This window comes from Rousettus aegyptiacus, unplaced genomic scaffold (genome assembly GCF_014176215.1).
Source record: "Rousettus aegyptiacus isolate mRouAeg1 unplaced genomic scaffold, mRouAeg1.p scaffold_m13_p_12, whole genome shotgun sequence".
In the NCBI taxonomy this organism is placed as follows: domain Eukaryota; kingdom Metazoa; phylum Chordata; class Mammalia; order Chiroptera; family Pteropodidae; genus Rousettus; species Rousettus aegyptiacus.
In genome coordinates, this window is record NW_023416287.1 from 40,619,123 (window position 1) to 40,634,438 (window position 15,316).

The window sequence follows — 15,316 nt, forward strand, 5'->3', positions numbered from 1 at the left end:
GATAGGGTTTGCATTGACTCTATAGATTGCTTTGGTTAATATGGACATTTTCATGATGTTAACCTTTTTATCCAAGAGCAAGGTATATCCTTCCATTTGTTTGTATCTTGTTCAGTTTCTTTCTTCAATGTCTTATAGTTTTCAGAGTATGGGTCATTGATCTCTTTGGTTAAATTTATTTCTAGGTATTTTAACTTTTTGATGAATTGTAAATGGGATTGTTTTCTTAATTTCCTCTTCTCGCCATTCTTTATTGGTGTATAGAAACATAAAATATTTGTGTACGTTGATTTTGTATTCTCCACCTTTACCAAATTCATTTATTGTTCTAATACTTTTTTTGGTGACATCCTTAGGATTTTCCATATATAGTATTATGTCTTCTGCAAATAGTGACAGTTTTCTTTCTTCCTCTCTAATTTGTATACCCCCTCGCATTTTATGTTTTGATGCCATATTTTATAACTTTTTTTTTCTTGCTCTGTTTGTGAGTTTCAATGTCCTACTTTCCAGGTCACTGATTCTATCTTCTGCTTCATCTAGTCTGATATTGATTCTCTCTAGTGTATTTCTCAGTGCAGTTATTCTATTATTCAGCTCTGTGACTACTGTTTGGTACTTTCTTGTATTTTGTATCTCTTTGTTGACATTCTGCATTCAGCCATTCCTTTCCCAAGATTGGTGAGCATCTTTATGAGCATTACTTTGAACTCTTTATCAGGTAAATTACTTACTTAATGAAACAGGGATTTCATTAAAGTTTATTTCTGGGGTTTTATCTTGCTTTTTCACTTGGAACATATTTCTTTGTTTCCTCATTTTCCTTGACTCTCTGTATTTGTCTATATATTAGGCAAAACAACTATGTCTCTCAGTCTTAAAAGAGTGATTACTGTCTATGGCCATGCCACCCTGAACAAGCCCGATCCCATCTGATCTCGGAAGCTAAGCAGGGTCAAGCCTAGTTAGCACTTGGATGGGAGACCACCTAGGAAGACCAGTGCTGTAGGTGTAAAAAATAAAAAATAAAGGATTGTAAGCTGACAAGGTCCTTGCAGTCTGTGAGGTCAACCAAGGGTTGCCTCGCCTAAAAAAAAATAAAATAAAATAAAGAGTAATCATTGGAAGACTGGAGGTATGTTTTAGTCTGATGCCTACACAATGCGCTGGGGTTTGTAACCTGCCAAGAACTGTTTCTCTGATTGTTTAAGTTTCCTGAGGCTCAAAAACACAAGCCCCCATGGCCTCCAGTGCCAAGAGTTCAAGAGGTGTTCCTTGTGTAGACAATGTACACTCTCTTGGAACAGCAGGGTAGGGGCAGTTGTGAAAGAGCCCCAGGCTGGGGCAAACCCACCCACTGGTTAGAACAATGGAGGAAATTGAGTTGTGGTAGAAGAGCATATGGCTGTGTAGGGTAGAGACAAGCACCAAAAATGTCATCAACAGACACCAAGTTGGCTAAGTAAAAGGAGAGTGAATAAATGGAGACTGCCAGTGCCTCAATCCTTGGAGAGAGTTCCAACAGATCTCTATCCCTCTGGCATATCCTTTAAGATTAGTTATTGAGTTTCCTTCATGTATGATCTAGGCACTTTTCAAACTCTTGTCTCAGAATGTGTGAATCTATGCGCTAGCCCTGTAAGAGCAGAGTTTCGGTTTTCAACAGTCTTTTGGGTCTCCTGGATGTAAACCCCACTGATTTTCAAAGCAAGGTGTTTTAGAAGCTAGTCTTTCCTGTGCATATCTCAAAGATTGGGTGACTAATGTGGGGCTTGAAACCCTCGCTCCTCAGGGAGGAGTTCCATGTTTGTGATATTTCTTCCACTTGTGCATCTCTTCCCTGGGAGTGGTGATCTCTGCCTCTCCCATCCATATCGATGTGGCCTTTTAATCCTTTGTTGTGACAGAGCTGTTTTGCTAGTTTTCAGGTCTTTTCCGAGATACACAAAATCTTTCTACACCACCATCTGGAGCCCCTTTTCAGTATACTTTGTTTATTGAAAGCTTTTTTTGTAAACATCAAAAATGAATGCTGACTATTATTAAATTCCTTTTTAGTAGCCATGTAGATCACCAAAGCTTCTCTTTTTTAGGGTATTAATGTTGTGAATAATACCAATGGATGTACTAATATTAAACCAGCCTTGCATTCTTTTATTCTTATGTCATATTGGTATATCATTCTCTTCCTGGCTTACTGGATTCATTCTACCATATTTTATGCAGGATTTTTGGGTCTTTTTATATTTAAAAATTAGTTTCATATATGTTTTGTCAAGTATTACAAAATGAGGTTGGAAAAGTTTCCTTTATTTCTATACTCTGAAATAGTTTAGGTAATATAGGTATAACCAGTTCCCTCTCAGACTCTCTAGGTTTTCCGGAGGTGATGACATTTTTCAGTATGATTCTTAGCTCTGAGTTTCTGTTGCCTCTGATATAGTCCATTTTTGGATTCTCACTCTCACCCATATGGGCTGTCTCTGTTCTGCTTTCAATTGCTTTTGATGTATGACACATTCTTTTTTCCATATACCAGGCAAATGGGTATGTTGTAAAATTGGTTGAAGATTTAAGAAGATTGAGGAGGGCTATGTCATAACATCTCCCAGCAAATAACCTAAAAGTAAACAAGACATATTCATTGCCCTCAAGAATTTTTGGCCTTCCCTCAGAAGGCCCCCATAATGGGTCTTCCTTCACCCCCAGGTATTAAGAGGCCAGGTGTCACAGCTGTGTCCAGTCTTACCTCACCTTCTGGAAGCGATACCCCAACGAGCCTGCCCTTGGCTCTGTAATTATTCCTTCCCATCACCCTTTGCTCAATAAACTTCCCTTTCCTGCTTGAGCCTCCCCTCAGAGACAGGATAGGCAAAAACTCATTTATACTAAAGTATAAATGATTTATAAAACAATGTTTTATTATTCTTAACAGGGATTTGAGTTTCCCAGACGGGATTCAAAATTGTCAATACTGTAATTAGAGGAATGACTGGAGGGAGATGCAGAAAAAAAAAATTTATATTCAAAGCACCATGAAGGTATCAACTCTTGCTATGTCTGATTATATCCAGCCTCTGTATTAGAAGAACATTTTCTAATTTAAAAAAGTACTTTCATCTCAATAGGTGGTTCTGAGGAAATGAGGCTCAGGGGAGAAGGGACAGTGGATATGTAGTCTGTGTAAGGACGGCACTTGTCTGTGGGAAGCCAGGGATAACCATGTGGGTTTGAATAACGAAGCAATTTTGCAGACCTTCTTCCTGGCCCATGCTGGCTTCTCCTGGGAACCAGCACAGTCTGACCCCAATTCTTGGTCTGCACAGATCACTTATGTGTTCTTGGCCAGGGCCCAGCCTCTCCCCGGTCTTCAATTCTCCATCTGTACAGAGCTCATTTGGGGCCAGTGATTTCTGAGGCCCTGGAACAGTCAGAAAATCTCAAGTGCTTAGAGCCAGGAGTTAGGTGGCCTGTCCTTCTCTTGGTGGATCTGAACTACCAGAAACCTGGGTTACTTAGGAGTGATCAAGACTATAATACAGGGGACATCTCAGGGTTCAAGAGGTAGATGAATCTGGGCTCAAATCCAAGCTGGGACTCTTCTGAGCTGAATTGCTCTGAACATGTCATTTACTTTCCTTGATTCTTCACCTGTAAAAGGAGAGCAATGATGCCCACTAACAAGGGCCGCAGGTATTCAACAGAATTGGGGATCTGTGATGTTCCCAGTATAAGGAATAGGGGGTGTTCTACACTTGAAAATCCATCCATGTTGTTTTCCTCCTTGAAAACCTTTCCTAGTGCCCCCAGACCCCTCACTTGGACCACAGGCTCCACGTGGCCTGCCCCTTGCCAACCTCTTCTCTTTTCTTTTCACTCTAACCCCCATGGCCTCCTTAGTTCTTGAGTAGCTGTCCTCCCGATTTGAGAGCTTCTCCCCTTTTGCTCTCAGCCAACTTCTATTCATCTCACAGGTCAAAGAGATTTCCTAAAAGAGGTCTCACCCTCATCCAAATGAGTTATAACTTCTCCCCAGTTATAACTTCTCAGAACACCATTGTATCAGGACCACCGTGGCTGAGCAAGAAAAAGGGCGCTCTCTCTCTCTCTCTCTCTCTCTCTCTCTCTCTCTCTCTCTCTCTCTCTCTCATAAATAAAGTCTAGAGGTAAGCAGTTCTGGATTTCTGTGGGGTTCTACAGTCCTCAGAAACTTAGGTTTCTTCTTTCTTACTCTATGGTTCTCTACATGTAGCATATCTTTCATAGACCAAATGGGCTGTTCCAGCCCTGGCTATCACATCCCCATTCCAATGAGAAGGAAGAAGGAAGAACAAGGAAAAGCTCACCTGTCTAACCCCAAGATACTTCTAAGAAAGTCACACTTACTTCTACCCTTTGTCGTATGGCCACATGTAGCTGCAAAGGAGGCTGGGGAATATTCATGGTGGCATGAACCCAGCTGAGAGGAAGGAAAGAACACATAATGGGGATCAAAAACAATGTGTTCCAAGACCCTGTTCCTTTTCTGCACAATCTGCAGTCATATGTTCTTTAGAATTGATGAATGTGTATCCTATCCCCTTAAATCGAAGCCTTCTGGAGAGCAGGGAACTCCATCTTGCAATCCCTGTGCCTAGCACAGTGTCTGGCAGACAACAGGTAGCACATAGGAGAGATTTATTCTCCTCTCTTCAAGGCTTTGCAATAGAAAGTGCCATGCTCCACATTCTGTGTCTTTTATGATCTCCAGAGAAGGCTTCCAGGGGCTTTCCCTCTCAGCTTCACTGTTCAGTGATTGGCACAGTGGCAGGGGCCTCTTCCCTCTCCAGGCTGGCAGAATTATATTAAAAAGTTTGATGAATGGACGCTGCTTAGGATAGAGCAGGTTCCAATTGGAAATGACAGATTTCAACATGGAGGCACACTGAGTCCCGGAACACTGCAGCCTAATTGGCAGTGCTGTACATCTGTGCTTCTCAAGCACAATTCAGCCTGCGAATCACCTGGGAATTTGTTAAAAATACAAAACTTCTGAGTCAGTAGGTTTTGGGTGATATATTTGGTTGCAGGTGACAGAAAGCCTGCTAGCTAAGGCAAAAGGGAATTGAATCTACGGGGGCAGAGGCTTCTGTAACTGCAAAAAGGCTGGTGTGCAAGAGTAGTTGGTCTAGAGACCCTGAGTTCTCCCAGCGATTCTTGTCTGCTTTTCTTAACTCTGAGACATGGGGGCTCCAAGACATCCCCCAGTGACAGGGATTGACTCACTCTTCACCCGGTTCTAGTGCCACTGTCCTGACATAGGTGTGTCGCAGCAAGTGTAGCCTTTGCCTGGGGATTGGACCTTCCATAGAGGGCACTGCTGGGGCCCCTGGTGTCTACCAAGCCTCCCAAGACAACATTTCCCAACCAGCCTCAAGTGTGGCCCCTGGCCGCTCCTGGAGAAGAAGCCCCTCTCCCTTCCCTGTCCCTTATTAGGGTCTTGGCTGAGAGGAGCACAAGCAGCGCAAAGGGAGGGGGTCTATGGGCACCTTTGTAGCCTCCTCCTCACACTCCTTGCAGTCGGTCCTCCCTGTGAGCCACCAAGCCACAGGGATCCTTATATTTTTCTCAGATTCAGTAGAGCAGGAACTGCGGCGGGCTGCAGGGTTCTTGCTGGCCAGCAGCAGGGGAGCCCGGGCTCTAGAGGAGGAACTTGGCAGCTCCTCAGGCCCATGAGGGCTGCCCCAGAGTGGAGCAAGACACCACCCCAGCCCAATGCTTCCCAGTGGGTCCGCAGTGCACCTATGGGAATCGCCTGGGATATTTCTTAAGATGTACATTCCAGGCCCACCCAGCCTCACCATAGCTTACTCTAGGGATGGCCCCAGGAAGCTGCACTTGAATCAAGTTCCTCAGAGCAATGACACCCCCCAACACACAATGTCAGAAACATGATATTTGACCCACCCCTTCAAGAGCCCACAGTGGAGCCCAAATCTTGGGGCCTTGTCTCAGTGTACCTGGGAGCAGGGCTTGTTGTCCTCTATGTGCTCCAAGGTGTCTCACAGCAGGGCAGCATCTGGGGCAGGTGTGGGTGGGGCTGTAGCAGAACTGCTCTCCTCCCCGATGTCTGACTGAGGTCCTGAGCCCTGTACCCATCAAGACTTACTGGACTGGGGAATGGGGTTGGGTCTGCAACACAGCCTCTCCTGCCCCTAAGGCATGGAATCTCCTGCTCTGTCACTTTGAGGAGCTACCAGAAGCCTTAATAAGACACTCCCTGCTGGTGGATTGGGCTCCTGTGCCTGCAGTTTGTTGTGACCCAGGATGCAAACTAAGGCCCACAACCAACTTAGCACATGAATGCTTTATTTGGCCCTGCAGAGTGTTTTACAGATGAAAATGCTATCCAACATGTAAAACTCAAAGATTTCCTATTTAAAAACCTATGTTTCCAGCTCCTTTTCAAAACTGGCAGTTTATTATGCTGGGTTCACATGGTAGATGGGTCCTCGAGTTCCACCATCTTACCTCCCCTAAGGTCCCACCTTGCTCTTCACATTCCTTGCTGTTGGCCTCTGAGTTTGGGATCCCCACTAAACCATCCAGCTATGTCTCTGCCAAGAAGTTATGAGTTATTGTTATCATTGTCATTTATCAGGGCTCATTACATGTATACACTTTTGACTCTTCACTAGGCAATCACTCTGAGCTATTTATCCATTTTATAGATGAGGAAACTGAGGTCCGGAGTGGATGAACAACATTCCCATGGTGGCCTGGCTGGTCAGTGGTGGAGCTGGTATTTAGATCTAGGTTTGTCTGTCATGTTCCTTTCAAGAAGGACCCTGGTTTTGCCCTTACACTCGGCCCCCTGATCTCTGAGCTTAGCATCTTAACTTCTCTAGTTTCTTCTCTCAGCCTTCTTGTTGACAACTCTCCTGCAGTTGGGCTCACGCAAGATGTTGAAAACCAAGGATCTTGGTCCAGGGAGAGGGGAAGGGGCTTAGGAAAGGTAAGAGTGTCAGGTGATGTGTCAAGTGCATAGAGGCAGCCAACAACCTGAGGCCCCTCCCCAAGTGGCTGCTGCATTAGCCTACACACTGATCCTAATCCTTAACCTTAAGGAGGAATTCCTAGGCTCTCTTCAGAGTTCCCTATGCAGACAAGCGCCCCCACAATGTGCTTTAAAGGATGCCTCAAGGACTCCCTTCCCAAGTGTCTGCCAAGGTGTCTAGAATTTTACCATTAGAATCTATAGAAAAATCATTCTCACTTTTAGGAAGTCATAATAGGGCCAGGGAGTCAGGGTTAGCCATCAGGAAGGACTTGCCCTGGCCCAAGGCAAGTTGTGAAGAAGTGTTAACAGAAGAAAGAGGGGCAGAGGGACCTGTCTGAGTGAGGTGAGGAGCCTGATCAGGAGGAAAAGTGGGAACAAGAGGAGAGGGAGCAAGGAGGGAGGAGGGAAGACACACTGGGCTTGGAGGGGCCCCTGAGCATCCCAGACAGGATCAGGTACAATCGGCTCTCTTACTCTGCCTCCTCTAGTCTCCTGTCAGCCATCTCCTGTTTCTGTGCTTTCTTTCTTCTCTCCTTCCATTACCCTGCCCCCACCCAGCCTGGATCTCTGTCTCTTCATTCTGCCTGCATTTCATCTCAGTGTGTGTCTGTCTTTTCTCTCCATCTCTATGGATTGGTATCTCCTCTCTCTCTCTCTCTCTCTCTCTCTCTCTCTCTCTCTCTCTCTCTCTCTCTCTCACACACACACACATACCACATACACACCACACACACACACACACACACACACACACACACACACACACACACCCTGTATGTCTTGTCTGTCTCTGTATCATTTTGCCTGTCAGCTCTGGTATCTCTGGTCCTATGTCTCTATCTCTCTAGGTGTCTTTGTCTCTGTGTGGTGGGCCTTGTTTTTCTTTTACTATCTCTCTGTCCATCTGTGTCTCTCTATGTCTGTGTCTTCCCTGGGTGTCTGAATGTCTGTCTGTTGGTCGATCTCAGAAAACTGCAAATACCCCCCGTGTCTCATTTGATGTGAAGTTGTGAGATTCCCTTTGAATACTGCAGGAGTGAGTTGCCGGTTGCCAAGGGAACAGATCAGAAGAAATGGAGGAATGGTGGGGGGGGGGGGGGACCAGGAGCTAGGCAGGGGGTGTGGGTATGCTTTTCTGTTTTCATTTTCTTTGGTGCTTTCCTTTTTCCAAGCATAAAAAAGAGCAACAATTTAAAATGATTTTTCAAGAATCAACACGACAGAAATAATGAGTCCTAATTGTGCTGGACTAAACGACAGGCGAGAAGGGTTCAGCTCCCCCTCCTGTGCTTGGAGGGAATTAATGGCCAGATTCTAAGAGTGGGTTATTAGGGGGCCTGGAGTCATTTATCAGACACTACTACTGGCATCGCTCATGGCCGGCTCTGGTTGTTCAGCCCTTGGGAAATTCCAGGCCCTCCTCAGCCTAGACCACCATAGCTGGGCGCTAGGTGAGCCTTGAGGCCACACACAGGACATTAGGCCATCTGCCAGCCTTTTATCTGAGGCCAGGGGCTGAAGACAAGACATAAATAGAAGAGACCAAACTCTGGCCATTTAAGACCTGGTGCAGAGCCCAGCTCTCCCCAAGCAGTTTTACAAAAGCATCCCTCTACTCTCTTCTGCCTAGCCCAGATTTAGTTGTCATGGGGATTAACAGACATGATACCTGCACAGTTCCTAGCACACTAGTCCTTGCTGTCCAGTAGCCAGGCCAAGAATCCTGTGAGTTTGGACTGGACTTGACCATCTGTTTTTGGGATTGCCATTGTAGTGTGAGCATTTACTTATTCTATGAGCAAGAGTCGGACTTGTGTAGGACAGAAATGAGCAAACAGCTATAATAGAGATCTTTATTAGTCATCATAACAAGTAGACATTATTAACTACATTTATTGTTCTAAAATCTGATGTGCCTTTATCCATTTAGTCAGCACAGCAAAACTTTGAGGTAGGTACTATTATTAATCCTGTTTTATAGATGAAGGCATTAGGAATTCAGCCGCTACAATACAGAAATGAAAGTTTAATGATTGGGGAAACACAGGAAGCAAGGGGCACAGAAACAGCAGCCCCTTCCCATGAGGTTGGGATTGGAAAGGGGAGCAGGGAAGGCTTCCCAGTTGACCTCCGAGCTGAGCATGTATTTTATGGGGTGGATGATGAGTGAAGGGCTTGGAGAGGAGGGCAAGTCAGGCTGCAGAGTGGTGTAGAGGCTAGATTGAGGCAGGCCTGGGGCAGATAAGGGCAGGGGAGCTCCCAGGAGGTGTAAGCAGAGAGAGCCTTGATCACTTACCTGTCCCCTAGCAGCTGAAGAGCACACCACATTGACGGTTTTGGCCTTGCCCCAGCCATCTGCTTCTACAAAGTCCGCAGGGAGCCAGCTCAGTGCAGAAACTAACCCAAATGGATGCTCACAAAAGTCTTCTCCCATTACCATCCCAGCTTTCCTCCTTTTCTCTGGGCATCCCAGGTTCGTCCTTGGCCACATTACCCCATTTACTTTGACACCATCTCTTCCTATCATCCTGCCCATGCTAGGCTGTGGTGGTGATAGCGCAAGTAGACATGGGGGAACAGGGGCCTAGATGGTGGTGACATTGTCACTGTTTGCTTCTGACCCCATGTGGTATCTCCTTCTTAAGGTGCAAGCTTCTCTATATAATCAAGCCCTGCCTTCAACCGTTCCAAATACCAGCTGAAGCTGCCCATGGGTCTCAGGTGTGTTTCCCACAATATTAGAGGCTGAATCACTGAGGCTGGATCCCTGCTGAGTTGGTCTAAAGGGAGATGTGATCATGGCCCCAAAGAGCTCACTGTATGTGGTGGAAGGGAATTGGGACCAGAGACAGGAGTGGGAGAAAGATTCAGCCCAAGAGCTCAGTCCTCTGTGGAGGCTGCAGGTGGGAGAAAGAGGGTGGTATGTGTTGTACTGTCAGGAGAGTGCCACTGAAGAGTTGTGTGGCCTGTGGGAGGCCCTGGAAAGATAAACAGGAAGGAGCTGACCACTTTCCCAGGCCTTTTAGCCACTAGGACCTGAAGCATCTGATTCCTTGAATAATGTGAATTAAGACTGATTCTGCTAACGACTTCTTTGGGCATCTGGAATCCCTCTACCCTGGAGTTGTAGAAACTTTTTTGCAGAGATTTTCTGTGTTCTAGAGTGACAGCAATTTTTTAAGTTTCCATCTACCCTGACCATGCTCCTCCCAATATGAGGTAGTATCTGCCTATAATAGTCACATTATCTAGTTTCCATGCTGATCCTGGACAGATGGCCCTTCCTGGGGTAGCCAATTCCTAGAAAGGGTAAAATACTCCCCTGCCAGCACTCCTTTTATATGCAAAACAATCAATCTAGAGCCCACTTTCTGCCTCCTCTATGAAGCTTTAACAGTCAAGAACACTTTCCACCAGCCCTAATCATCCAGGGCCAGGGAGCGGATAACTTAGGACAACTCCTATAACCCCAAGCCCACTGAAATTCCCCAAACCAGCCAATCCTAAGCCTGCTTACCCTGCCCCGGCGGTTCCTTCCTGTAGAAACCACAATAAAGACTCTTGTTCACAGTTCTCCCTCCTCAAGACCAATTCTGGTGCTTCCCCACTTGGCCCTGCATGTTTCTAGGGATCTGTGAATATAACCAACTATCTTTTGAATGTGATTATCTTCTGATCTGTTGGCCTCATCACTCCTGAATGATTAAAAAAACTCTACATGAAAAAACGGTCCCATGAGGTGGTGTGCTGGACCTATTCCAGGTGCCCCTGCAGACCCGCCAACTGTCCTTCACCTGCTCTGTGCCCAGGAGCCTGTACCTATTGACAGATGATATCTGCAGGCTGGAGGCACCAGAAGAAGACTAAAAGGAGAGTAGGTGGGGGATTTCTTCCCCACCTCTCCACCCCTCCACTGGGCAGCAGGTTCTCTAAGTTCCCCTGCAGAGGCACTCCTACTGAGTGCCCTTTACCACCTGGATTCTTTCTCTGGATTCCAGAATTTGCTTTCTCAGCTGCCTCTCAGGTCAAGGCATGTAAGGACTTCTGTGGCTGTCCCAAGTGCTTCACCATTATTCCCTAGTTTACCCTGCCCACACAATGTCAATTGTCTCTCTTGAAAGACTCTTCAATTGCCCCTTCAGAGCAACTCTGATGTCCTCCTGCTTGCTGAATGAATGAATAATATGAGTGACAATGGCAGGGCCTGGGGGCAGGGAAAGTCAGAAGTCAAAGTGTCTCTGCTTCTCCCCTAGAGGGCTTTTTCATTGATATTTTAATTAGGTTATCCTAGGATAAACCACACACACACAAAAAAGCTAAATTATATAGATCAAATGAGAGAAAATGGACTCCCATTCACCTTCTTCAGTTAGGTTTCTTTTTTCTAGACAGGTATAATTGGGACTACATCTCTTCAAAATGTATTCATTCTTATCCTGCCTCTACATTTTTTGCTGTATCTGCATACTACTTGTATGGTTATTTCTCTAAAAATTTTCTTTCATTTAGCTTCATTTCTGAAAGAGTCAGGTGTATGTAATTTACATAATTAGAGATACAACTTACATACAGTAAAAGTCGACCCCTTTAACCATATAGTTCGGTGAGCTTTGACAAGTACAAAAATTGTTTAACTACCAATATGATCAAGACATAGAACAGTGCCATCACCCACCCCCTAAAATGTCCCTGTGCTCCTCTGTCATCAAGTGTGTCTGCCACCCCTAGCTTCTGGCAGCCACCAATCTGATTCCTGTTTCTATGATTTTGCCTTTTCCAGAAGGTCATATAAGTGAAATCATATAGTATGTGGCCTTTTGCATTTCACTTCTTCCACTTGGCATAAGGTTACTTTTTTTGTTCAAATCAAGCTTAAACCAAAAACCACATTTATTCATTTTATCATCCAATTTTCATGTTTTCACATATTACATTTGTATGTAGTCATTCAACAAATCATTGACCCCAGTCTTATTTAAGAGTCTTTTTGTTTAAGTCAGGCTTATTAAGGTCTAACTTCCGTACAGCAGCACCTTTTTTAGTATGTGGTTCTAGAAGTTTCGACAAATGTATACATTCCTATAACCAGCATCACAATCAAGATACAGCACAGTGGGGAAGTTCTGGTCAGAATACGAAATTAGTAAACTTTGTGCTTGTCTCCTCTCACAACCACATCAAAAAGTACGAGTAAATTATTGAACAATCATCCTTCAGAACCACCTGAAGACTAGCTAAACAGAACTTCTACAGGTAAGAATATAAAGAAGAAGCCACGTTGAGACTGGTAGGATGGGCAGAGGCACAAAGCAGGCTGGTCCCACATCCACATGTGGTGGTTTAGAGTCAGGAGGGATATCTTGGCTGTAGAGGTACCTCCTGAGGAACAAGGGGTCTCATCCCCACACCAGGATCACAGAGTACTGGTGCCAGGAAGAGGAGTCCCCATAACTTCTGGCTGTGAAAATCAGGGGAGATTCTATCTCGGTGAGATGGTAGACCCAAATATCATCTTAAAGGGCCTAAATACAGACTCACTCACTCAGAAAGACTCACCCTAACTTCCAGGGAAGGAACAGCTGTTTGAAGGACATATGGAAAGGGACTACATTGTCTGGCTTCAGGGCAAGGGCTAGAGTGGCGGGTCAGTGCAGCTCTCTCTGGGGATGAAAATGTTGGCAGACACCATTGTTCTTTATTGGGTCCATCCCCATCTGACCAGCAAATGCAAGTGGAAGTATAGACAAGTGCCATTATTTCTTTGCGGAGCTCTTTCCCAGCCCAGCCTATAGGCACAGGACAGCACCAAATCTCAGTCACCATCAACTGGACTAAAACTGCTCGCTCCACTCAGTAATTCCCTGAGACCCACCTCACCAAACATGAACCTGTCAAGAACCTCTTTCAGTAGCTGTTCTAGACAAGCTCCTAGACTCAACCTACACCACAAGCTTTCCGAACATCTGTCAAAGGACCACAAACCCCACCAAAAGCAAGAGCAGACCTCGGTATGCCCTGTACTTCTTGCTAAGCAGCTCCAACCCCAGCACAAGTGGCAGCCAAACTCAGTTCCAAGTTAAGCCTCTCCCAGATACCTCCAAGCCCAACAGAGGAAGCTACCAAGTGTAGATCAATTCATAGCTCCTACCAGGTGGCCCCTGGCTGGGCAGAGGAAGTCACTGAAGTTGACCTGCACCAAAGTCCACGTCAAGAGGTCCCAGAACCAATATGCCCAAAGCCCATATTTAGACAACAAAAGAACAGTACCCAACCACCACTACAAATAATACACCAAAGGGAAGACTCAATAGGCACCAGGGCTCCATTAAAGGGAAGCCTACTCCATAAGTTCAATCCCTGAACAACAGCGTGTCCAATATAGTCATGGACAATCCTCCAAACCAGTCAGCCTGAGGGTCAATCTCTACCACTAATGTGCCAATAGCAATAAGGCTCAAATACAACAGGAGGGCACACACAACTCACAGAAAAGACACCTCTGGAGCATCCGGATCAGGTGACCAGAGAGACCGTGCCACTAAGACCCACAGGACTCCTACTACATAAAACCACTTTACCAAAACTGAGAGATGTAGCAGATTTACCTAATACATAGAAACAAACACAGGGAGTCACCCAAAATGAGGAGACAAAGAAACATGTTCAAGTGAAAGAAGAGCACAAAACTTCAGAAAAAGAACTAAATGAAATTAAGACAATCTACCAAATGCCTAGTTCAAAATATTGCTTATAATGATGCTCAATGAATTTAGGGGAAGAACAGATAAACTCAATGATAATTTTAACAATGAGATAGAAAAAACATCAAAAAGAGATTGCAAACATAAAAGGGGACCAGTCAGAAATGAAGAATACAATAACAAATGAAGAATACATTAGATGGAATTAACAACAGATTAGATGAGGGAGAAAAATTAATCAGCAATTTGGAAGATAAGAGACCCAATCAGAACAACAATGAAAATTGTTTGTAATGAGTATAGTTTTAGGGACCTCTGGAACAACATCGAGTATACAACATTTACATCATAGGGATGCCAGGAGGAGAAGAGAGAGCAAGGAATTGAAACTGATTTGAAGAAATAATGATGGAATACTTCTCTAATCTTCTTAGGAAATAGAGATACAAGTCCAGGAAGTACATAAAGTCCTAAACAAAATGATCTTAAACAGGCCCACACCAAGACACATCATAATTAAAATACCAAAGGTTAAAGAAAGTCTTAAAAGCAACAAGAGAAAACAATTAGTTACCTACATTAGAGCTACCATAAGACTATCAGCTGATTTGTCAACAGAAACATTGTAGATTAGAAGAGATTGGCATAAAACATTCAAAGTGAAGAAAAGCAAAGACTTATAATCAGGATTACTCTACCTAGCATGACTGTCATTTAGAATCAAAAACTTTAGAATAAAGAACTTCCCAGACAAGAAAAAGCTAAAGGAGTTTGGCACCACAAAAGCAGTATTATAAGAAACATTAAAGGAACTTCTTTTACAAGAAGAAAAAAATATGAATAATGAAATGGTAATAGCTACATACCTATTGATAATCACGTTAAATATAAATGGATTAAATACTTCAATCAAAAGACATAGCGTGGCTAAGTGGATAAGAAAACAAGACCTATACATACTCTGCCTATAAGAAACCCACTTCAAATCAAAAGACACACAGAGATTGAAAATAAAGAAATAGAAAAAGATATTTCATGTAAAAAGAAATGAAAAAAGAGAGCTAGCATAACAACAATTATATCAGACAAAATGAACTTTAAAATAGAGGCTATAGCAAGAAACAGAGAAGGACAATTTCATAATGATAAAGGGATCAATCCAACAAGGATATAATCCTTGTAAATATTTGTGCCTCCAACATAGGAGCAACTAAATATATAAAGCAAATATTGAGGGACCTAAAGAGAGAGACTGAAATAATACAGTCATAGTAGAGGACTTTAGCACCCATTGACATTAATGGATAGATATTCCAAATAGAAAATAAATAAGTAAACTTTGGCCTTAAATGAATGACACATTAGACCAGATGAATGTGATTGATAGTTTTAGAGGATTGCACCCAAAGGAGCAAAATATACACTCTTTTCAAGCACGCAAGATACAATTTACAGGATACACCACATGTTAAGTCACAAAACAAGTCTCAATATATTTAAGAAGATTGAAATCACACCAAGCATCTTCTCTGACCACAACAATATAAAACTAGAAATCAATTACAAAAAAAAAAAC

At 43.9% G+C, this 15,316-nt stretch overlaps 1 pseudogene; it reads left to right on the forward strand.

Moving 5' to 3' along the window:
- Window positions 1–894: 894 nt before the first annotated feature.
- On the forward strand, window positions 895–1,012 carry LOC118610603 (annotated as a pseudogene).
- Window positions 1,013–15,316: the final 14,304 nt, after the last annotated feature.